The following is a 24423-nucleotide window of genomic DNA, read 5'->3' on the forward strand; positions in this document are numbered from 1 at the left end:
ACCAGTCCCCACCCTGAGCCTCAGTTTCCTCCTCAGGGAAAAGGGGAGGTGCCCTCTCATCTACCCACCTTCACCCAGCTCAGTGCGTGAAATGGAGAGGGGCCTCCATGCACCCTCTTCCACAACCGCCCCCTCCACCCGTGCTTTGCTGTGTCTCCGCTGTCTGTGGCCGGGAAGGCGCTCGTTGGTAAAATGACCTGTAAAATGATGCATACAACAACTGGGTCATCTGCAACACCATCCTGGCCTGCCCACACCCACGCGATGTGTTCAAACACCGCGGTAAAGCCCGAGGATGCTGGAGCTGCCGGGTTCGCAGCCGTGCTCTGCCCCCTGTGTGGCCCCGGACGAGTTACTCAACGATCCTGTGCCTGTTTCTTCATCTGTAAAGTCTGGATGAGAGCAGTTCCTACTCTGTAAGCTTATTTTACAAGGTGAATGAGAGGTTTGCAGGCCTCTGGTTCCTGTTTTACCTCCCTGACCTCTGCCTTGCTCAATTCCATCCGACCACAGCAGTTTCCTCGGGGGTCGGACACACCAAGCTTGTTCCCACCTCAGGGCCTTTGCACGTGCTGTTGCCTCTGTGGGAATCACTCTCATTTCCCGGGATATCCACATGTCCTTTCACCTCGGGTCTCAGCTCAAAAGTCACCCCCCCCCCCACTAGACTGTCCACTCCAAGAGGGCTCTTGCTTCTGTGTCACCGCTGTGTCCCCTGTCCCTAACATGTTTGCTGAGTGAGTGTAAGCCTGGTGCTGACACTCAAGACATGTGGGTACCCGTTACTTTAAGGGGCGCAGTCAGTCCCTTTATAAACCTGCTGCTCAGAACTAAGTCCTTCCCCTTTAGGAAGTGTTCCACCAAACTCAGGGGGCCAAGCTCTCTTCCCCTTACATGGACGCATGTCCTCTCCCTGTGGCGGGGAGGAGTGGGGGGACTAGATCCAGCTCCAGTGAGTCGGCGCCCAGGCCTGCTTGAGCGAAGCCCGTGGATCTCTAAAGTAACCTCGAGAAGGCCATGCAGGCCCCAAGGGCGAGAATGAGTCAGTCGGAGCCAAACCTGAAATCTCAGAGGCATGGCCACTTCTTGGAAAGGCAAACACATGCGTGCTTCGACAGATCTGTGCGCCCAGAGCCAGGGATAAGCCACGGGCTAGGAAGTGGGGTTGGTGGGGTGGACGAGACCTTCCCTGTGGTTCCCGCCACCTGGCCCGTTCTTCCCCAGACCCCTGCCCCTCGACTTCCTAAACGTCCCTCCTCACAGAGGCTCCCCCAGAGTCCACTCTCCTCCTGCTTTCCTTTCCCTCCTAGTCCTGACGGGTTACCACAGGTCCCTGTTCTCCTGTGTGAAATCCGGGGGGCCAGGCGGGTCTCAGGATTCACAGAAACTCAGATTATAGAAAGGTCATCTGGTATAAAATGCCACCTGACATAACCACCCTGCCCTCCCCCCCAGTGTGTCCAGCACTCCCTGGATTGATCCCATGAATTCCTCTGCATCGAGACACACAAGCATTCCCGTCAGGGAATATAAACGAACACACCAAAGTGCCTCGTGATTCGTTCACCCCAGGTCTTGCTTCCCATCAGGTTACGGAAAAACTTTCGGTTTCCAGAGCCTGCAGACTTCAGCATTAGAAATCGGGGGCGGGGGGCAGATCTGTCTCTATTTATTTGCTTGTGTATTGTCTGTCTTCTCAACTAGAACTGAAACTCCAGGAGAACAAAGACTTCGTCCACGGCTCTACCGGGAGCTCCTGGAACGTACAGGTGATTGATAAATACTCAAAGAAATGAACACCCAGCGGCTGGGTATGGAGGACTGATTGTCCTAAGAAGAAGAGAAAGAGCTATCTGAGCCACGGGCAAGGTGCCTATGAAAATACCCATTTTAGTGACAAGCAAACTGAGGCTTAGAGAGGTTCAGCAACTTGCTCAAGATCACACAGATAGGAAATAGCAAGGTCTAAATTTGAACCCAGGGCCCCCCCGTCTGCAAGCCTGTGCTCTTCTCTCTGCCTCAGGCTCAGAGAAGTAGCGACTTCCTGGAAGTCACATCAGGGACACGACCTGTGTGATGCGGGATGCCCCGGCCACCGCAAGACCCTTCAGTCTCCGCTGGGCTTCTGGTCCACACTCTTGCGAGGGCAAGTTCAAACGACGTGCAGGCAAGCCACTGGCCTCTCTTCCAGACTAGCCAAGGTCATTCTGGCCAGAAGCGACCGGCCAGGTCTCCGGCCACGAGGAATGCTCAGAAAGATGTCCCCCCTGGCAACCCGAGCGAACTGGCACAGTGGGAAGGAACGCAGGCTGGGAAGAAAAGCAGATTCAAATCCCTCCCTGTCACTCCTAGATATACCGCCTCCACCAAGGTCACTGCACACATCCCTGGGTCTGCTTCTTCCCTGGCAAAATGGGTAGATTAAATCCCATCCAATGGGGTTCATTTATTTACTTAACAAACACACAGTGTTCGCTCAGGGCCAAGCACGGTTCTAGATGCTTGACAGTTAATCGTTCACTGAATCATCACTACAGTGGTATAAAGTAGTCACTGTCATTTCACAAATGGGGAGACCGAGGTCCTGAGAAATTAGTAAATTGTAAATCCAGCGTTTGAACCTGGGCAATCTGGCTCCAGAGTCCATGATCTTAACCTCCAAGCTGTACTTCTTAACGGGCAAAAAGAGGCATGGACATGTGTTGTGATGTACGTGTTGGAAATTGTGTCAAGTATCTTCAAAAAACGTGATGCCCTCAAGCCTCATATAGTCCAACTTGACGAATGTGAAGCACCCGGGGGTGGGGGGCGGGGGAGCTTCTGTCTTGCCTCGCTCCCAGGTGCCATCTAAGGCAGCAGAGGGCAGTGGGCCAGCTGACCCCAAACTCTCTCCTCTGTCCTGGGGGTAGAGGGGTAGTGATGTAGGGAGAGGAGGGGTCCAGGACAGGCTCACTCCTCACTTCTTTGACGGGGCATTTCAGCTCCTTTCTAAATCAGAACAGCAGGAAACTGACTGCCTCTGGGGACCACCTCCCTGCCCCGCCTGGCTTTTCTGCACCCCTGGGATCGTGCTGTATAAGTGACTCAGTTACTGAGCCACTGCCCAGAATCTGGAAATCCTCAGGTCATCCCAGACCTGCTGGTAACTTGTCGTATGGTAGCCAGGGTGACTGACTCACTAGCCGTTCTTCCTCCTCGCTCCTTTCCCATGGCCTTCCTCTGAATTTGGCTCTGGAGGTCCTGGGTGGGGCCCAGGAATCTGCATTGTGATTTGGGGGGGGCGCTCAGGCAAGGCGAAGTGCACCGGGCCACGCTCCTTCCACAACGTGGCCAGACCCACCTTCCCATCCCATCCATGTCTGGCTTCTCCCTCCTCCACAGCACCACTGGAGCCATGCCCGGCAGGAGCCCAGTGGGTGCTACTGAACAAGCGGATGGCCAGGACAGGTTGCCTCCCATTCCACCGTGGGGCAGGTGAACAGTGCTCTGGGGGCCTTTGCAGGACTCTGAATGCCCTGACGGTGGGGGACACCCTAGACAAATGTATGCCTCACCCTCAGTCTCCCCGTCAGACTTTAGGATTTTAATAAAGGCACTGATGTCCCAGCAGATGCCCACACTTCTAAAAGGCCACCCTTAGGGGAGGAGCTGCAGGGGTGGGACCTCACAGAGGGCTGGGGAAGAACAGAGGAGAAGTTAGGACTCTAGCAGGATCAGTGCTGGCCCGGGAGCCAAAGGCAAATCCTAGCAGTAGGGACACGGAGTTGGCCTGTCCTCAGTCTTGCTTGAACTAAGAAATCCAGACTCTGTGTGTGTGTGTGTGTGTGTGTGTGTGTGTGTGTGTGTTTTAAAATGCAGATTCCTGGATTTACTGAATCGGAATCTCATTGAAGGCAGCCTGGGAATCTGTCTTTTACTAAAACCCCCTGAATAATTCCTTTAAGGGATAGTTTGACCAATTTCGTGGACAGGTGGAAGACAGCAGGCTTCCGCGTCAGACCGCCCGGGTTCGAATCCTGCCACACACTTTGCAGGCAGGAGTCACCTAAGGCAAACTATCTAAACTGCCCGGGGGGCCTCAGCGTCCTCATCTGAAAAAAGGACTGATCCACACATCGCACCGACCAAAATGGTTGTTTTGCGATTTAACTCAGAATACTTTCAAAGTTCCAGAAAGAACCTGTGCAAAATGAGTCCTGTAAATATTTGCTCTCTATTATAACTGGGTCCATCCAGTATTTCAAATAAGGAGGGAAAGGGTCGACAGGACCCGGTTTCCCCAGACGACTCGACCTGGTCACCAAGTTCAGTTTTCGGAACTCCCCCTCCTCCTCCCCACCCCGGTCCTCGCCCACTTCCTGCGCTCGGGGCAGGGGGTGACCGTCGGAACCAGGGGGCTGCGTGGCCCGAGCTCCGCCTGACCCCACGCTTGCGACGTCCCCGACTCCCCGAGGTGCCGTCTCCGCTGGGGTCTCCGGGTCAGCACGAGTCTGAGGGGGCGCGCCGGGGAGGGGGGTCCCCGGCACCGCGCGCCCGCTGCCCCCGGAGACCCGGGCCAAGCCGGCCGCCGCTCGAGGCGCGGGGAGGGGCGGGCTCCGGGCGGCCCCCGATGGGGTCAGGGCGGCCCCGGAGGTCCCCGCCGTCCCGGGCCCCGCCGGCGGCCGCGCCCCTCCCCGGGCCGAGCCCCCGCTTCCGCCCCGCGCGCGAGCCCCGCGTCCTACCTGCGCGCCCCGGGTCCATTCGCCGCGCCGGCGCCCGAGCGGGAAGTGGGGGACCCCCGCGCCGCCCGTCCTGCCGCGCCGAGCGGGGCTTTCCTGAGCGCGCCAGCCGGCACGCCCCGGCTTCCTGCGCCCCGCCCCGCCGCAGGCGCCGCCCCGCGCCCCCGCCGCCCTCCCCTGCGCCCGGCTGCCGGCGGTCCCGGCAGCGCGCCCCGCGCCCTCTGCGGCCGGCCGCAGACCTCGCAGCGGGCGGCCCCGACACCCCGGCCCGCCCCCCTGGGCGCGCGGCCGCCCCCGCGAAGAACCCGGCCGTGCTTCCCCCTGGCTGGCGGAATAAAGTCCCAGCTCCTGTGGGGGTCTTCCGGGCGGCCCCAGGCCCCCAGCCGCGCTTTGCGGAGGGGCAGGTGCATCTGGGGCTGCGGGGGGTGGGGGTGGGTGGGCAGCTTTCGTCCTTCTCCCGTTTCCAACAGCCCGGCTTCTGGCTTCTGCTAAGTGCCCGTAGGTGCTCCTCCTTAGAATACTTATTGAGTGCCTACCATATGCTAGGCGCCACAAGAATTTAAATAGTGAAACAACCCTTATATCAATAGCTAGGACAATCTGGCAGGTTCTGCTCTGAGGCGCTGCATGTAGTAACTCATTTGATCCTCCCAACTACCCTATGAAGGAGCTATATTACTATCACTCATTTTACAGACGGGGAAACTGAGGCACAAAGGGGCAACTTGCTGAGAATCACGCAGCAGGTGTGGAATTTGAACCCAGGCGCCATAAACCACTAACTACTGGACACCAGAAGAGCCCCAGGGGAGCCAGACGGTGGGGAAGAACACTAAGGAATAAAGTATTTCAGGTAAGAAGAGGTCCCAAGAAAAAGTAAAACAGAGAGGGACATGTAAGGCCAGTGAGGCCGGTGGTTGAAAGATGCCCCTGATGAGGAGATATTTGAGCTGAATCTGAAGAGAATATGGAGGAAGACTAGTTTTGGGAATGAAAACAGCATGTGCAAAGGCCCTGGGGTGGCATGTTTTAAGGAATTGTCTGAAGGCTAGCTTGGCTGGAGAGCCTTGAGGAGGGAAGAAGGGGAGGAGGTGAGGTAAGGGATGTGCAGACTCAAGCTGGGTAGTGTTGGGGACCCCAAGAGTAATTTGACCCCATCTTAGCCTCAAGGAGCTCCTGGTCTGAGTAGTGACAAACTCCTCAGAGCCAAGGACAGCCCAATGGGGTTGCTGTGGTTGGGGGGTGAGCCAGGGAAGCAGGGAGTAAGTGTTGGCTTCCTGTGGGAGGGGACATGGTACTTCCATTCTGTTTCATTATTCTTCATGCACTCACGCTTTCTTGGCCCTGCTGCCTAACCTCTGTGACAAGGGCTGAGGACACAGATATGAAGATATGAAACAAACACAATCCTTGCTTTCTGAGACCTTATAACTCAAGTATGTGACAGTAGACAGTCTCTGGGAGTCAAGGATGGCTTCCTGGAGGAGGTGGCCTCCACAGGTCAGTGCAGGAGAGAGCAGGAAAGGGAAAGGCATTCAGGCAGAGGCGACCGGGTGAGCAAATACCTGGAGGCGAGAAAGACTACAGTTATTCAGCATCTCTGTTTTGATGCCTCCATCGTGCCAGGCCCTGTGCTGGGGGCTGCGGAAAGGGAGAAATACAGACCCATCTCCCGCTTTCCTAGCCCTGGGGGTCTGGCTAGGGCCCTGACAAGTAAGAAACGCAAGCAGTTGGGTGTAATGAACACTGGAGGGGGGCAGCCCAGGCAGACAGGCAGACAGACCTCAGCAAGGACAGGAAGCTTGGCCAAGCTGCAAAGTCCAACAGGTCAGATGGGAATTCTGCATTTCACGTGAATTCCGCGAAGCGCAACCGGGGCAGCTGTAGACATCGCTTTGCTGATGAAGGTTTGATCCTGCCTAGAAAAGCTTGCACCCACATTCACGCCCATCCTTACACCCACTCACTCACATTCCCCAAACACATTCACAGTCATGGACTCGCACATCCACCCACTCACACCCCTGCACACATTCACACTCATCCACGCACACTCATTCACCGTATGTTGGCACTGACTTACAGTCATCCGCACACTCCACGTGTTCACACTGATGCACACTCACACCGCCACGCACATTCACACCCACACACAGGGACTCCAACTCATCTACAGCTGACCCTGAACACCATGGGTGGGGGGTTAGGGGCGCCGACCCCTGGGCAGTGGAAAATCCACGTGTAACTCTCGACTCCCCAAATACCTAACGACTAATAGCCTCCTGTTGACGGGAAGCCTTACCGACAAGACAAACAGTTGATTAACCCATATTTTGCATATCATATGTATTATACACTGTATTTTTAGAGTAAAGGAAGCTAGAGGCGCCCGGGTGGCTCAGTCAGTGAAGCATCTGGCTCTTGATTTTGGCTCAGGGCCTGACCGCAGGGTCGTGAGATTGAGCGCTAAGTCGGGCTCCTCACTTGGCATGAAGTCTGCTTGAGGTTCTCTCTCCCTCTTGCCTCTCCCCCCACCTCCTCGCCTGCACGCATGCACGTTCCCGAGAGAGAGAGAGAGAGAGAGAGAGCACACAAATGCATAATGACTCGTATCCACCAATATAGCAATGTGGACCGTGGAAGCCGTGGAAGTCACTGGTCTGTTCAATGTCCCTACAGTTTTCCCTTTTTCAAAATGTTATACAGGGGGACGCAGGCTGCATATAGTCTCTTAAGACTGGTTTCTTTCACTTAGCAATATGATTTTAGGATTCCTCCTTGTCCTTTTGTTGTTGATTGCCTTTTTTTTAAGCGCTGAATTCCATCATCTGAATATACCACCATTTACTCGTTCACCTGTTACAGGACTCCTCAATTGCTTTCAGTCTGGGGCAATTCGGCATAAAGCTGCTATGAGCGCTTGTGTGCAAGGTTTGCGTGGGCATGTTTTCAACTCCTTTGGGTGAATATTGAGGAGTGCAATTGCTGGATCATATGCTCAGAGGACGCTTCGTTTTGTAAGAAACTTTGAAACACTCTTCCAAAGTCTCTACCCTTTTGCATTCCCCCCAGTAACCAGTGGGAGTTCTTGCTTGTTTGCGTTCTTGCCAGCACACGGTATTGTTGATATTTTTGGATCTTAGCTAGTGTGGTGGATGTATAACGGTATATATCGTCATTATTTTAATTCGCAATTCCCTAAAGGACATATTATGTCGGGCACCTTTTTCTATGTTTCTTTGCCGTCTCTTAGGTTACTGATTTTAGAGTTTTCTTCATTTCTAATATCTGCATTCAGTGCTATAGATTTTCCTCTAAGCACTTCCTTCACACCTCACAAATTTTGGTAAGTTATGTTTTTATTTTGTTTATTTAAAAGTACTTTTTAAAATTTCCCAGTGATTTCTTCTTTAATCTATGTGTTTTTGAGAAGTGTGCTTTTTATTCTCCAAATATTTTGGGATTTTCCAGCTATCTTTCTATTTTCTTAAGGGAGGGGAGGGGCAGAGGGACAGGGAGAGAAAGAATCCTAAGCAGTGTCTATGCCCAGCATAGAGATCATGACCTGAGCCAAAATCAAGAGTCGGACGCTTAACCAACTGAGCCACCCAGGCGCCCCGATCTCTTTCCATTTTTGATTTCTAGTTTACTTCTGTGGTAGACTAAGTATATACTTTCTATGATTTCTAATCTTTTAAATTTGTTGAAGTCTGTTTTATGGTCCAGAATGTGGTCTGTCTCGGCAAATGTGCCATGTGAGTTTGAGAAGAAAGTATAATCTTCTGTTGTTAGATGAAGTATTCTGTCAATGTCAATTAGATCCAGTTGATTGATAGGGCCGTTTGGTTTAGCCATGTGCTTACTGATTTTTGCTTCATGGATCTCTCAGTTACGGACAAGGTGTTGGAGTCTCCAACTTCGAATATTATTAGTATTACCCAATATATGATTACCCACATAACGATGGATTTATCTATTTCTCCTTGCAGACTTTTCAGTTTTTGCCTTATGTATTTTCACACTCGGTTGTTAGATGCGTTCACATTAAAGATTGTTATGTCGTCTTGGAGAACGGACGCTTTTATCATTACATAATACCCTCTTTTCTCCCTGCTAATATTCCCTGTTCTGAAGTCGGCTTTGTCTGAAGTTAATATGGCTACAGCTTTCTTTTGATGAACGGTTAGCATGGTATATCTTTCTATATCCCACTAGATTTCATCTAAGTGCATGTATGCATTTGAAAAGGGTTTCTTTTTTTTTTTTAAGATTTTATTTATTTATTCGACAGAGATAGAGACAGCCAGCAAGAGAGGGAACACAAGCAGGGGGAGTGGGAGAGGAAGAAGCAGGCTCATAGCAGAAGAGCCTGATGTGGGGCTCGATCCCAGATCGCCGGGATCACGCCCTGAGCCGAAGGCAGACGCTTAACCGCTGTGCCACCCAGGCGCCCCTGAAAAGGGTTTCTTGTAGACAAAATGCAGTTGGGTCTCGTTTTTTAATCCACTCTGACAGTCTCTGTTCTCTGGTTGATGTATTTAGACCATTCACATTTGAAGTGATTATCAACGTAATTGGGCTACTATCTACCATGCTGGTTAACTGTTTCGTATTCATTGCACTTATTTTTTTTCTTAACATTCTCTTTTTCTGCTTTCTCTGGTCCTCACTGAGCATCTTATATGATTAAAGTTTCTCTCCTCCCTTAGCATATCAATTGTATTTCTTTTTTAAAAAGTTTAATGCTCGTCCTAGAATTTGCAATATGTGTTTACAACTTAATCTAAATTCACTTCCAAACAATGCCGTATTGTGTTACAAGTAGTGCGGTTACCTTATAACAAAGTTTTCCCAGTTTTCCTTCCTCCCATCCCCTATGACACTGCTGCCGTTCATTTCACTTACCCGTATGTTATAATCACCTAATACTACTCTTACGTTGAATAGTTATCTATTAAGTCAATTAAGATTTTTTTACAATTTAATTTTTAATTTTCCTTAGTTTATTTCTTCTCTGACACTCTTCTTCATGTCGATCTGAGTTTCTGACATTATTTTCTTTCTTTCCAAAGAACTTCTTTTTTTTTTTTAAAGATTTTATTTATTTATTTATTTGACAGAGATAGAGACAGCCGGCGAGAGAGGGAACACAAGCAGGGGGAGTGGGAGAGGAAGAAGCAGGCTCATAGCGGAGGAGCCTGATGTGGGGCTCGATCCCAGAACGCCGGGATCACGCCCTGAGCTGAAGGCAGACGCTCAACCGCTGTGCCACCCAGGCGCCCCTCCTTTTTTTTTTTAACCCTCTGTGGCCTTTAGGTTTTCCTAAGAATTCCTTCTTAAATAAAATGTCTTTTATTTATTTGTTGTCTTTTTTATTTTATTTATGTATGTCATGTAGTTATCGTCCTTCAGTTCTCTCAGTTGTGCTCCCCTGTTATTATACGGGAGCCCTGTTGATGGGAGGGGGGAGGTGTTGGAGAGGAGAGGCCGTCTATAGTAATATAATTAAATCTCGATTTTCTAGGGGGCCTGAGTTCCTGGTCTGTGGCCTTCAGAAGCATTTCTTAGACTTTTTTTTTTTCTTGCCTTCCTACAGACAGGAAGGCTAGATGGAGCTGGAGTTGACCGCATTTCCCTTCCCTCAGCTCCCATGTGGCTCTGGTAAAGCAGCCTCCCTCAGAGGGCAGGCCTTTGTTACGGAGAACGCTCTCTGTGCATTTCAGAATAGTCACTTCCCTCCTGCTCCCTACCCCAAAACATGAGGGGATTTTTTTTTCTCTGATATTAACTGGGAGCGTGTGGTAGGCTCCTCAAGGTAAAATCTATGAAAGTATGGGGTCCTCCTAAGACTGGGCCCCCAGTTTTCATCTCCCAAGTTAGTTCACACTCAACCTCCTGCAATTTATCAAAAGTATCACTCAAGTGTTCCTACCAGTTATTAGCTGTAGTGGTTTCTGCATCCAGTAAGCTGATCTTAGCTGTGAAATTCTGTGTTCACCTTGTCTCCCCAGCTTTTGAGGTGACAGCCTGCCCCATGACCTCCGTTCCCTAAAGGGTCTAAGAAAAGTCCTCAGTCTTCACTTTGTTCAGCTTTTCTCTCGTTGTGAGGATGGCAGTGATGACTTCCAAACTCTTTCCAGGTCGGAGCTGGAACTCCAAGTCCTGTCTCCCCAGTTGGAAGCCTAGTTGTCTTAGTTTGTTTTCCCCAGAAGCAGACTCGGAGATTAGGATTGTAACACAAGCAGCTTATTTGGCCAGTGGTCCCAGGACCACCAGGAGAGGTATGGGAAGTACAACTGGGAAGGGAAAGCGTGAACACAGCTGGCATCACCGAGCAGGCAATCTCTCTGGTCAGTTAAGGCTCAGTTCCGCTACACAAGTCTAGGAGACAGTGGACAACATGCACCGGAAAGTCATCTCACTAAGGGGGAGAGAGCTGGGGTATTTATACACCTACTCCTCTCAGCCATTGGCTCAGAGCTACCGGGGTGGAAGTGGAACAGGGACCGGGAAGGGGAGCAGAGCAGGTTCCAACAACCAGGAGACAAGCCCTCAAAGAGCTGCTTGCACTGGCGGTTGGGAGTCAGGAGACGGCAAAGCTGATGGGACACGGGAAGGAAGGAACTGCAACACGGTGGCTCTGCCTCTAAAATGAGGAATGACTTCCTTTTCTGAGCAAAACCCACTCCGATTCTTCTAAAAGCAGCATGATCTAAGTGTTAGGATCTAGAGAGAAAAAAGTGTTTCAAAGAATTTGTCAGCTGTCCTCTTCATTCTCCATCCAACACAATGCTTTACCGTCTGTTTTATTTTTAGGTCTCCGTCACTGGTAGGTTGATGTGGCATTAAAACATGTCCAGTGATTTTTCCTTCCACGAAAGAAGGAGTCTAGTTCCCCTCTCCTATGGAAGACCTGGCCTCAGTGGGTCTCTTCTCATGAATAAGATCTGGTAGAAATGATGCAGTAACTTCTAAGGTTAGGTTTAACAAGGAGAAACAGCTTCCCCTTGGAATTCTCTCTCTCTCTCCCTCCTTCCGTTCTTCCCATCCCCCTCTCTCCCTCCATCCCTTTCTCTCTCTCCCTCCCTCTCTTTCTCTCAACTCACACCTTGGAATCCCTGAGCTGACATGTGGGAAGTCCAGCTACGCTGGAGAGAGCACATGAAGAGTCCACAGAGAGATACAGAGAGAAGCCCAAGGAGCCCCAGGTGTTTGGAGCTTTCCAGCCCAGGTCCAGATTTGAGTTAGTGAGTCATCAGACGGTCAGCTCCAGAGTCATCCCAGCTGACACCAAGGGGAGCAGAGATGAGCTAAGCTCACTTCACTCCAACAAAATTGCAAAATCACGCACAAAATAAGTGCTGTTGTTTTAACCTGTCGCCAAGTAGAGCAGAGACAAGCTGTCTCCACCAAGCCCTGCCAGATTACAGATTTATGGACAGAATAACTGCCACTAAGTTAGGGGATAGTTTTTTTTTATGCTGCCATAGTACCTTGAATTGCTGTATAACCATGATAATCACCTCCCACATTCTTCCTTGCCAACAGAACGCAGACTTTATCTAGGGGCAGTGAGGTACCCTGGTGGAGGCAATGGATCATGATTTGTTTGGGCCAATCATGGCAATCCTATTCCAGCTTTCTCAGCCTCCTTTGTCCCCGGGGGTGGCTGAGTGACCCAGTTCTGCCAATGAAACACAAATGCAAGTCTGTGGGGAGAAGCCTCTGGGAAAATGTTAGCATTCCTGATAGACATGGTCTTCCTGCTGTGACCACAGAACATCTTGCCACCATGAGAGAAGGCCAAGACAAGTGCATTGTGGGAGCCTTGACATCTATGAACAACTGGACTCCGGCAACAGCCAGTATCTGGAATTCTTGTAAGGCGAGAAATATTTCCGTGACTTCTTTGAACAGCTGAATCACACCAGCTGTGGCCAACCTCCAGACACCATTTAATAGGAGAAGCTTGAACCTCTGTTTATGCTTCTGTTGCTTGGTTTTGTGAGGGGGGGGTGCTTTGTTTTGTTGCAGTTTAACAGAACAGACCCAGTGGGATTATTTCAAGAGTTAGAGCTGTCTGAAACCTCCAAGCACTGTGGCTTCCTTGGCTTTGGCAGGTGAAGACAGAGGGATAGGGATAGCCAACGACCCCGAGCTGAGCTCTGTGGACAAAGCAAGGAGACTGTGTCAAAGAGGCTGAGAGCTGATCTTTTCTGCTACCACTCTTGGGGCAGAATGACATCCAATCATACCCTACTAAGGCGGTCGCCATAAACAGGAGACTGTTTAGAGAAAGAATGAGGATGATGGTGATGGTGATGATGATGATGATGGTGGTGATGATGGTGATGATGACAGTGATGACGGTGATGATGACGATGATGACGATGATGGTGATGATGGTGATGATGACGATGATGATGACGGTGATGACGGTGATGATGACGATGATGACGGTGATGATGGTGATGATGGTGGCGATGATGGTGATGATGATGTTGATGATGGTAATGATGGTGATGATGACAATGATGGTAATGATGGTGATGATGGTAATGCTGATGGGTGTGGGGAGGATGTTGTTGACAATGGAGTGAAGGTGATGATGTTGATGATGATGGGATGATGATGGTGCTGGTGCTAATGACAGGATGGTGCTAAGAACTAATACTTGTATAGTTCTGTGGCACCGTGTGCCAGACCCCGTTGTAGGCTAAAATGCTAATTACAAAAATTCTAGGAGTTAGGTGCTCTTCTTAGCTCCTTTTCACAGATCAGAAAATAGGCACAGAGAGGATAAGTAACTTGCTCAGATCCGGTAACTGGTGAGTGTGAACCAGCAGGCACTTTCTCAGAAACGAGAAACTTCTCCCAGGAACCTGATAGACATGAGATGCTCACTTTGCTTGTGGCCATGGGTACGACTTACCACCTGGGAGGAATGTACATGAGGCTTAGTGTTTCTGGCTGAAAAGCAGTAGACTTCAGCTTACTCACCTCACTGATTTCCTGGGGGAAATGGAAAAAGTCCTGACTTACCCTGATCTCAGGCTGTCTTCCTCCAGGCCACCGCTGACTCAGCTGTTGGAGTTCACAAAGTTGAATCAATCATTCGCCCTCTCTCTCAGTTAAGAATCCCTCTGTAGCTCCCCATTGCTAGAATTTCTCAGTCTCGGCACTACTGACATTTTGAACTGGATGAGCCCTTGCCGTGGAAGGCTGCCCTGCGCTCTCTAGTACGTTTAGCCACATCCTTGGCTTCTGCTCACCAGATTCCAGAAACACCCTCCCAGTCGTGACAATCATAACGTCCCGAAATGTTGCCAAATGCCCACTTGTTCGGGGAGGGGGAGTAAAATGGCCCCCACTTTAGAACCACCGGGTTAAAGGAACCAGGCTTCTGAGCTAGAGAAAGTGATCTGACCACAGGTCTCGGAAGACCTGTGCCAGATGGTGGGCTCCCCGAAGGGTGGGGTGCCACTCTTATTCCTATTTCTCTTCCCCCCAGGTTGATCTGTAGCTCAGAGCAATGATGACTCAAGAAAGAGTGGTCAAATCAGGCGTAACCAGACTGTGGTCAGGAAGAAAGCCATGCAAACAGAAAGCATGGGAAGTACCAAGGAGTGGGGGGGGGGGGGACTCTGAAAGGTCCTGAGGGCATCTCTGAAGAGGAGAGAGCTGCAGCGGAAGGTAGAGAAGCTTTGCAACGGAGGTGGGAGGGAAGACTGCTTCTGAGTCACAAAGGGCAGTGTGAGCAAGGGTTGGAGGCCTTGGTTTTTAGAATAACCTCTCTTGAGCGCCTGGGTGGCTCAGTTGGTTAAGCGTCTGCCTTCGGCTCAGGTCATGATCCCGGGGGTCCTGGGATCGAGTCCTGCATCGGGCTCCCTGCTCAGCGGGGAGCCTGCTTCTCCCTCTGCCCCTCCCCCTGCTTGTGCTCGCTTTCTCTCTCTGTCTCGAAAATAAATAAGTAAATATAATAACCTCTCTCTCAGGCAGCCATGTGGATGGTGAACCTGAGGGAGATACAGCTGGCTGTCACAATAATCCAAGTGAGACCTAGGGCCCAGCGGAGGGGAGAGCAGGAGGTAGCGTCCTCTGATTCCGTTGTGCAACTTCTGGCTGCATACATGCTAATCCTTCCCAAGGGTGTAAAGGCAAATATAAAATTTCCAGCCCCTGTCAGTGATTAATAGCATGACTTTCTTCCCCACCAGCTCTGTGCCACTGTCGATGCAGTTCCAGGCTAGCTGTGCGCTTCCTTGTTTCCTCAGGCTGGGAAAGCATCCACCCTCTTCCTTAAAGGCCTCATGCCTCCTCGGTGGAGAATTCTTGAGCCCCAGACAGAGGGCTGGTTATGATTTCGTTTGTTTTCTCTAGGAGACAGTGAGCATGTGGAGGCGATGACTTTGTCTCGTGCGTTTATTCCTTGAACCGATATTGAACGAGCACGTTGTATGTGCCAGGCACCGTGCTAGGTGCAGGGAAACAGCTGTGTACAACTGTCTCGTATCCCACGCAGCCCCAGAGGGCCTGGTGAGTGAATGAGCGCATGAACGCTTGAACGCATGAACCGTGGGGTGGTTGACATGGGCGGCTGAGACCTGGAGAGGCTCGGTGACTTAACCATGGCGGCCTGGCAAGATGTAGCTGGGGCAGGGCTGAAAGAATATGGAAACGGGTGCATGGCACATGGGGCTCCACACTGGGGCTTTTCTGTGAGGTTTTCTGTTCCCACACCTGTCAGCAGACCTGTCTGCTTCTTCAGCTAGCTGGCCAAAGATGTAGGAACTACGGACATGTTTGTAGTGGATGGGAATGGCTTGTCTCCCACACACACCTGTCCCCTTGTTGTGAGGCGACAGCCTCCTTTGCCTTTGGGGAATCTAGCCATCCTCAACTTTCCATCCACAAACATGCTCAGGGCTCCTAGGATGGGAGCATGCGGTCCTGGCCTGCATCATTCATTATACCTGGTGCCGCTGGCCTCAAGGCCACAAAACTTGGTCTAGGGGCAAGCGTGTGACCTGAGTGCCCTCAGCTAGCGTCTAATCAGGGTGAACTTCAAGGCTTTGGTGGGCTGCTGGGACAAGAGCCTTAATACCCTTTTGGCCTGGATGTGAGCATGGAATTGTGGATTGTAACTTCATTGCTTGGGTGCCATCTTATAACCGCCAGGAGAGAGGTCCTTTCTGTACATGGAAAGCCACAGCAGGGAGTCATGGGGTGGAGAAACAGAGAGTAAAATTAGGTCGCGACATCACTGTCTTAGCCCCTGGATCCAGCCAGGCCTGAAGCCAGCAAAATCTCACCTCACCTACATTTTGGTTATTTTCTCAAGCCAGTCTGTTGGATTTTCAATCTTAACTCTTGCAGTACTCTACTTGGTGCTCAACCTGTGGCAAGGAAACCTTGGTACTGGTTAGTCCCCAGTGGAAGGACATAGGAATGCACCATGGCAAAGCTGTCAACAGGGTGGCACCCCGCTCCTGCCCTCTGGCTGCTTTGCAAGAAGAAGGCAGGAGAGCACCAGATCCTTTAAACAAGGGACAAACCAATGTGTGCCTTGCATGCCTAAAGTACATTTCCTAAAAGGAGTGGCCTCCTGGTTCCAGACTTTCTTCTTGGGTCTTCTTACAGACCCTGGTACAATCAATGCTTCTTGACCTTGGTGACATCCTCTGCTGGTCCTTTAGCGCCATCCGTGTCTTTAACTCAGCTTACCTCTGGCTGGTTCTTGTACCTGCTCCTTGTCTCAGGACACTTGGAGAAACTTCTGGAAATGTCATTCCTCCAGACTGGACTCAGCCCTGTAGCTCTCATTTCTTAGAAACTTACCATGTGCCCCCTGCCATGTAATCAGTTGTCTCAATCTTCAAACAACCCTGTATGTTCCCATTGTATAGAGGGCAGGGAGGTTAAGTAACTTGCCCAAGGTCACACAGCTAGCAAGTGGGGAAAGCAGACCACACCCTCTATCTCCTCTACTCCGCAGCCTGTGCCTTGAACCATGCTGCCATATTTCCTCTCTGGGATTCTTTCCAGAGGCTCTACCTATGGGCTTCTTTGTCTCAAGGGCAGGACCCAGGCCAAAATGAGCCAACGTCCTAACCTGTGACCTGTTTTTCCCTTCGTAGTAGGTGCTGTTGATGCCCCCCCCCCCATCCCCTAGCACTTACCAGTCCAATTTCTGGCTGCAAGCACCAGCGACTCTGCCCAAGGACATTCTCTGGCCCCAGGAGACAGCTTGGCCTGTGCAGAGGGCAAGCAGAAGTGTCAGAGAGTTGGTGCTCACAGAGCAGGTCTCAGCCAATCGTGATTGGAATTGGTGGGTAAGTTGCTCAGTTTCTTTGCTTCTCAGGGCACGTGGCCGGGACAACTTAAAGGCATGCTCTGCAGTCTCCCGGAGGCTCCAGAGAGAGGGAGCGCTAGTCCCCCAGCATTAACCTGCTCATCAGCACTCCTGCCCTGGCTCCCTTCCCACCCCCTTCACTGCCCCACTCTCTCCCAGTGCTTTCTGGGATCCCGTCCCATGTAAATTATTCTCCAGCCCTTGTCTGAGGGACTTCGGGGGCGACCTAACCTAAGTCAGCCACCTCTTGTAGCACCCTTGATGTTCCTCCGATGAGCCACCCTCCCTGGCTCTCGGTCCCTATAAATTAGGTAGAATTGACTCTACCCTGGCTCAGAAGTGGGCAGGTGACTCAGGAGTGGCCAATCAGAACACACTGGTCCCTTACCCTTAGTGATTTGGTAAGAGACGGGCATGGGACTCACTGGAGCCCATGAGACCCTGAGATTCTTCTGGGGCTGCTGAAATAGAGAGCCACCTGTCCTTTCCACAGGTGCCCCACCTGTACCCCTTGGAGGTTGTGGGGCTGGAGCTCTGGCAGCCATCTTGCTTGAAACCAGCTTTACCACTTCTGAATATAAAGACAGAACATGTGTTGTAGGAGACTGTGATGATGGCCTCTCTTCAACCCTCCCCATATCGACACTCCCTGCCTTGTAACTGATCCGTGCCTCTCACTGGGAGTCTGAGCTCTACCACATGACTTGTTCTGACCAATGGGATATGAGCAGATGTGATGGGAGGCGGAAGCTTGAAATTCGCTTCCATGATTGGACTTATTTGCACTTCTGCCATTGCCAGGAGGAGGCCTGGAGGCTGGGCCCACCCACAGGGTAGGAGAGAATGTGGAGCCGAGTTGCATCAACTGCCAAGCCGAGGTCAGTCTAGATCACCCAACAGCCAGACTGTGCCCAGACATGAAAGAGCCCAGCCAAGATCGGCACAGCCACCTGGCCGACCATCGCAACGTCAGCAATACAAACTTCTCACGCAGGCCCCTGAGGGCTTTCGGCAGCTTTCCTACAGCAGCAGATAATTGATGCACTTCTCAGTCAGGAAGTTGGAGCCATATAGAAAAGCTTTAAAAAAAAATTAAGTGAAAATCACCCGAAATCTCAAAGGTAGCCCCCCGGTGACATTTTGGTGAACATTTCTCCATGTGCACGGGCATACACACCATAGACACCTCCATGCACATCCCCCGTCACAGAATTACTATAACTTTGGCAAGATGGGAGAGGGTTCTGGGGCAAAGGCCACAAAGATAAGGATATGATGTCATCCTCCAAAGGGTAGTTGTTGCCTCAGCACATCTGGGAGGAAGTAACAATGATGAAAGGATTAGCACTGGGCGTGGAGAGAGGAAGACCAAAAGGCTAAGGTCTCAGGGCGGTTGAGGGAGGTTATAAAAACACGATGGTTAAGAAATCAGAGATACACAGGACAATAAAATAAGCAGGAATGGAAAGATTCTTGGGAAAGAATCAGGCTGGTTTGTTATCTGTCATCCCGAACCCCAGGGTTTATTCATTCAGTTGTTCAATGAATATTTATTGATGCCTCTTCTGTGTCATCACATCCCAGGAGCTAGGGACTGCAAAGGTGAGTGAGACATGGTCCCTGTACCCCAGGGAGTTTGTGGTCAGCTGAAGGAAAGAGTCACCAGGTAATTAGGGTACAACGTGATACCAATTCTGAGAGGAAAGCAAGCAAACAGAGAATTTTCTAGAGAATGGCCAACCAAGTGGGCATCTGATGGATGAATAGGAGTTCTCCAGTTTGAGGGTGATTGGGATGAGGTGGGGAGAGTGACCCAAGCGAAGGAACAAATTTTGCAAAGGTGTAAAGGTGAGACCAATCACTGGGGTAATTGATACGAGATCAGGGAAGGTGAGGGGGCAGGGAGAGTAACAAAGACAGGTAGAAAAGAAACAAGGTTCTGCTTCAGGAGAACAATGGCTTTTAATTTTTTTTTAAATTACAAACCACAGTAAGAAATGCATTTCCTATTTTGGCCCTGTACAATCATTCACACATACACACACACACACACACACACACACACGTATGTGTGTATATCTGAAGCAAAGTTCAGCAAAACAATATTTCCCCCTGCAACATGGCATTCATTCTGATATTTGTTTTACAATGTTGGTCAGGGGTGAAGTGAGCTGATCACAAAATTGTTCACATCATATGATTTCATTCCTATAAAATTCTATAATAGGCAAAACTAATCTATAGTGATATAAATGACATGAGGGGCTGCCTGGGGTGCGGACCGGGTGGGGCAAGATTAACTGCAAAGAAGTGGAAGAGAACTTTCTCAAGAGATGGAAATTTTCTATATCTTGATTGGGGTGGTGGTTACATGGGCACATGCATTTGTCAAAAACAAATACATAAAAATAAATGTGTGTGAGGGAACTTTCTCGGGCGGTGTTGACGTTCTATATCTTGATGAAGGATTTGCATTGCACAGGTGAATGCATTTGTCAAAACGCATCAAATGGTCCCCTTAAGATTTGTGCACTTCATTGTATGTAAATTTTACATCCGAAAGAAAAAAGATTGTGAACAAAAATTGTACTGTAGTTGATGAAATGCATGCTGAAATGTTAGGAGGAAGTACTGTGGTATCTGCAACTCACCACTTCGAAATGGTTAGAGCAATGGAAAGTTTGACAGAAGTGTGATAAAGAAAATATAATAAAAATGCTAATGCTTGTCAAGATAACTTAATGAAGAAAGACTGGTCTTTTTAATACATGATGCTGGAATAACTGGATATCCACCTACAAAAGAATGAAACTGGATCCCTACCTCACATCATATACAAAAATTAATTCAAAACGGATTGAGGACCTAAATACAAGAGCTAAACTATAAAACTCTTAGGAGAAGGCATAGATATAAATCTTCCTGACCTCGGATTAGGCAATGGTTTCTTAGCTATGACACAAAAAAGTACAATCAACAAGAGAAAAAAAATAAAGCAACTGGACATCATCAACTTGAAAAGCTTCTGTGGTTTAGAGGATTCCATCAAGAAAGTGGAAAGATGATCCACAGAATCGAGGAACATTTTTGCCAGTCATATATCTGATAAGAGACTTGTCTCTAGGCTGTGTGAGCAACAATGACACTTCAGTAATGACAATACAGACGGCCCAATTTTAAAATGGTAAAGGATCTGAACAGACAGTTCTCCAAAAAAGATAGACAAGTGGCCAACAAGCCCATGAAGAGATATTCAACGCCATCAGGGAGATGCAAATAAAAACCACCCTGAGATACTGTTTCGTAGCCACCAGGACAACAGTTAGCAAACAGATGGACGATTGCCAGTGTTGCCGAAGACGTAGAGAAACTGTAACCCTGTATGCAGCTGGTGGGGATGTAAAATGCTGCAGCCACTTTGGAAAACCGGCTGGCGGTTTATGACCCAGCAATTCCGCTCCTAGGCATATAACCCAGGAGAAATTAAAACATGTGTCCACATAAAAACTTGTACACAAATGTTCACAACAGCATTATGTGCAATGGCCAAAGGGTGGAAACGACCCAGAGGTTCATCAACTGATAGTAAGTAAAATGTAGCGTATCCGCACGAGAGAGTATTATTTGGGAATGAAAAGGAAGGGTGTATTGGTTCCTGCCACAACATGCATGAACCTGGAAAACGTGATGCTAAGTGAAAGAAGCCGATTGCAAAGACTCACATATTGTGTGTTCTATTTATATGAAATGTCCACAGTAGACAAATCCACAGAGACAGAAAGCAGAGTAGTGTGGCTGGAGGTGGGAAGGGCAGAGTAGGAGATTGATGGTTAAGGGGTGCAGAGTTTCCCTGGGAGGATGAAAATGTTCTAAAATTGATCATGGTGAAAGGTGCACAAATCCGTGAGTTCACTAAAGCAATTGAATTGTACATTTTTAATGAGTGAATTATAGGATTTGTTTTCATTTTTTATATTATATCATTTATTTTTATTTTTTAAAGATTTATTATTATAAATAATAAATCTTATTATTTAACGATTTATTATTATGTAAGATTTATTTGAGAGAGAGAGTGAAAGAGCATGCATGCATGTGAGAGCATGGGGGAGGGGCAGAGGGAGAGGGAGAGAGAATCTCAAGCAGACTCCTGCTGAGTGCAGAGTCCCATGGGGGGCTCAGTCTCACAGCCCCAAGATCATGACCTGAGCCACATTCAAGAATTGGACACTTAACTGACTGAGACACCCAGTGTCTTGAGTGTAATATGATTTATGGATTGCATCTCAGTAAATCTGTTTAAAAATGTTTTTGTAGATATAAATGAAAAATTTGATAAATTGCACTTCACCCCAAATAAATACTTCTGCTCTTCAAAAGACAGTACCAAGGGGATAAAAAGATAAGCCACAGAATGTGAGAAAATATGTGCAAATTATATATCTAATAAAGGGCTTTGTATCCATAATATATAAAGAACTCTCAAAACTCAATAAGAAAATGACAACTTTTTTAAATGGGCAAAAGACTTGAACAGGAATTTCACCTATAAATATAGACATGTGGCAAATGAGCACATGAAAAGATGCTCGACATCATTAGTCATGTGGGAATTACAAATTAAAACCACAAGAGATACCTCATCGCACGTTAGAATGGCTCAAATTTTTTCAGTGTACCGACAATACCAAGTAAGTGTGAAAGTCGAACCAACCAGAGCTCTCAGACATTGCTGGTGGGAGTGCAAAGTAATATGGTCATTTGGAAAACAGTTTGGCAGTTTCTTATAAAGTAAAACATGTTTCACCATATGACCTACTGTCCTACTCCTGGGTATTACTCTAGAGAAATGAAAACACATTTACAGAAAAACCTGTCTGCAAATGTCTCCATACAGTGACTCCAATTGTAATTGCAACAAAAAAAAAAAAAAAAGAGGAAGAAAAAAGAAACAACCCGAATGCACCGCAGCTGGTGATGAATGAATGAATAACCCTCGGTACATCCGCATGATGGAATCCTGCTCGGCAATAACAAGGAACAATCCTCTGATACACAAAACGCTATGGAAAAGTCTCCAGGGCGCTATGCGTTACCAAAGAAGCCAGGCTCAAAATGCCACGTGCTGTACGACTCTCTTTCTAGGACAAGCTGTAGGGAGAGAAAATAGACCAGCAGTAGCAGGGGCCAGGGGTGGGAAGAAGGGTCACTGGAAACGCGGGGGAAAATGTTCTGGATTAAAGGAACTATTCTGTATGATGAATGGGGTGGTGGCTACGTGACTGTATTTGTCCAAATTCATAGAACCGTACTCTAAAACAGGTGAATCTCGCTGTATGTAAATTATACCCTAATCTACACAAATTTTAAAAATAGGTTAATGGTAGGATCCAGGTGGTGGGATTACGGGTATTCATCATAAAGTTCTTACAACCCTTTGGTATGTTTGAGCAATATTCCTAACCAGATGTTTGGTAAAAAAATGTCAAAAAGATGTGAGGTGGTTGATAAAAATGAATAAATGTATGTATGACCAAAACAAACTAACAATTAATTAGATTTTTTAAGAAGTGACTCATTTCCCCCCTTCAAATCTTAAATTATAATAAATAATAAATACAGTAATTAAAACATGGTCATGACCCGCTGCATTGATTTTGTAAGCCATCGATTGGCCATGCCCTGCAGTTTGGAGAACATTGCTTTAGAACTGGTTAAGGCACTTGAACTTTAACCCGAGAGAGCCTGGGGAGATTGAGGAGCCCAGACATGGACTCAGCTGGGCCGACTCCCCACTCTAGGACCAGGACTAGTTGGAGGTCCTGGGGAGTAGCTGAGGTTCATGCCCAGCTCAGAGGTAAATGGCTGTCTTGTGTCCCCAGGGAAGCTGGACCAGGGAAAGAATCCTGTGTCCTGTATCAGGGGGCCAGCATTGGGGTGACAGGAGAGGACAGTGGGCATTCTGAAAGTCATCACCTGTGTGGATGAAAAATCAAAGCCTTCCTCAACCATCTGGACTGGATCAGACCTTGGATTTTCACGTGACTCTGGATGGAAGAAGGTTCTCCTGTTTATGAGAGAAGGTAGCTTTATCGCCGGCCCGTCACTGAGCACACAGGGTCAGGCTTAATTTCATTTATTAGTAAAATCATACTTCCCGCATCTAGGACAATTGTAGTCAGGGAAAAATGTATCCCTATTACAGTTGATGTATATACTGGAGTTACATTTAATTTCAACTTTTCTAAAGGGGATCACGAATAAGAAAATAGTCTGCTACTTGAAAGTGCGAGTTTGGAAACCTCTCATTCATTCAGACTCATTTTAAGAGTTTCACCTACTCATGGTCTTGCAGCTCAGATAATACCCCAGTGTCTTCCTTACCGGCCCCATCTCCTGACCTCTGTGCCATTTACCCAATGCTCAGAATACTCACAGTTTTTAGAGAGATTCTCTTTCATACTTCTTTGCCTTTGCATAGACCCTTTCCCTCTCTTGTCCCCCTGGTGAACTCCTATTCAGCCTTCAGGACCCAGCTTAAGCTGCACCTCACCTATGGAGACTTACCCGGATTCTTTCTCCTTATGACAGTGGTAGTGATTCCTTTCTCTGCATTTCCACCTATCTGCGCATGCAGCTGTAATGTCAGGCTGGCTTCCTCTCTGAATGTATGAAAAGCCACAGGAATTTGTTGTCCCAAATAAAACTAAGCCCGATGCCAAGCCCTCATGCTCTCAGAGGTTGCCGGAGTCTCTCTCTACTTCCAGGGTGACACGAGGGTGGAAGTGTCATACACAGGACAGATGCTTACGGAGAGTCCTCTGGGCTCTGATCTGCAAAAGGCACCATTGAGTGGCTATTGTCTGATTCTGCCTGCCCCCAGAAGGACGACGGGTGTCCTCACTGCTCCTTCCCAGCTTGGGCACCCCCCTCCTCCATCGTGCAGTCCCACTGGGGTCCTGTCACCTCCGGGGCACCGCAAGGCAGCACGGCATTGTCACGCCACCCCAAAATGCCTCCACCCCCTCCCCCAGGTTTGGGTAACTCTCCCCCTCCTGAGGCTCCCTGCTTCTGTCCATCTACACCCCCCCAAACACACACACCAGCACTTCTGTTTCCTTCCTCCCTGGGAGATTTCAATAGAAACAGTGTGGTCTGGTTTGCCTAGGGAAGGGGAGAGGGATGCTGATGCCAGACGGTTTCTTATTAACTCACACCCTGTTGCACATGGATTAGCACTGATCTCACCACGTTACAGTGATTTATTCCCCCCCACCCACCCCGGACCTTCCTCTGAGCTGTGAGTCTTTGGAAATCAAGTACTATCTCGTTGAACTTGCTCTCCAAAAAGCC

General features: G+C 48.9%; 1 protein-coding gene and 1 long non-coding RNA gene across 5 annotated transcripts in view; one reads left to right on the forward strand and one right to left on the reverse strand.

Moving 5' to 3' along the window:
- The window catches only part of IL4R (interleukin 4 receptor), a 37522-nt gene extending 32661 nt beyond the window's left edge, over positions 1-4861 (reverse strand). For 2 of the 4 annotated variants that reach the window (XM_087869385.1, XM_045775231.2), the window contains exon 1: positions 4722-4861. The gene's annotated coding sequence lies outside the window, so the exon portion shown is untranslated. Of the gene's footprint in view, positions 1-68; positions 198-4721 lie in introns of all 4 variants that reach the window. The other 2 variants (XM_045775234.2, XM_045775230.2) reach the window with 2 other exon arrangements.
- Positions 4862-4913: 52 nt separating this feature from the next.
- LOC123778077 (uncharacterized) lies at positions 4914-21166 on the forward strand. Its single transcript, XR_006775780.2, has 5 exons — positions 4914-5122; positions 5415-5571; positions 15099-15254; positions 16856-17050; positions 17872-21166. It is a non-coding gene; the product is annotated as an uncharacterized LOC123778077 (long non-coding RNA).
- Positions 21167-24423: the final 3257 nt, after the last annotated feature.

This window comes from Ursus americanus, chromosome 2 (genome assembly GCF_024610735.1).
Source record: "Ursus americanus isolate L20-20 chromosome 2, mUrsAme1.1.p, whole genome shotgun sequence".
Taxonomy (NCBI): Eukaryota; Metazoa; Chordata; class Mammalia; order Carnivora; family Ursidae; genus Ursus; species Ursus americanus.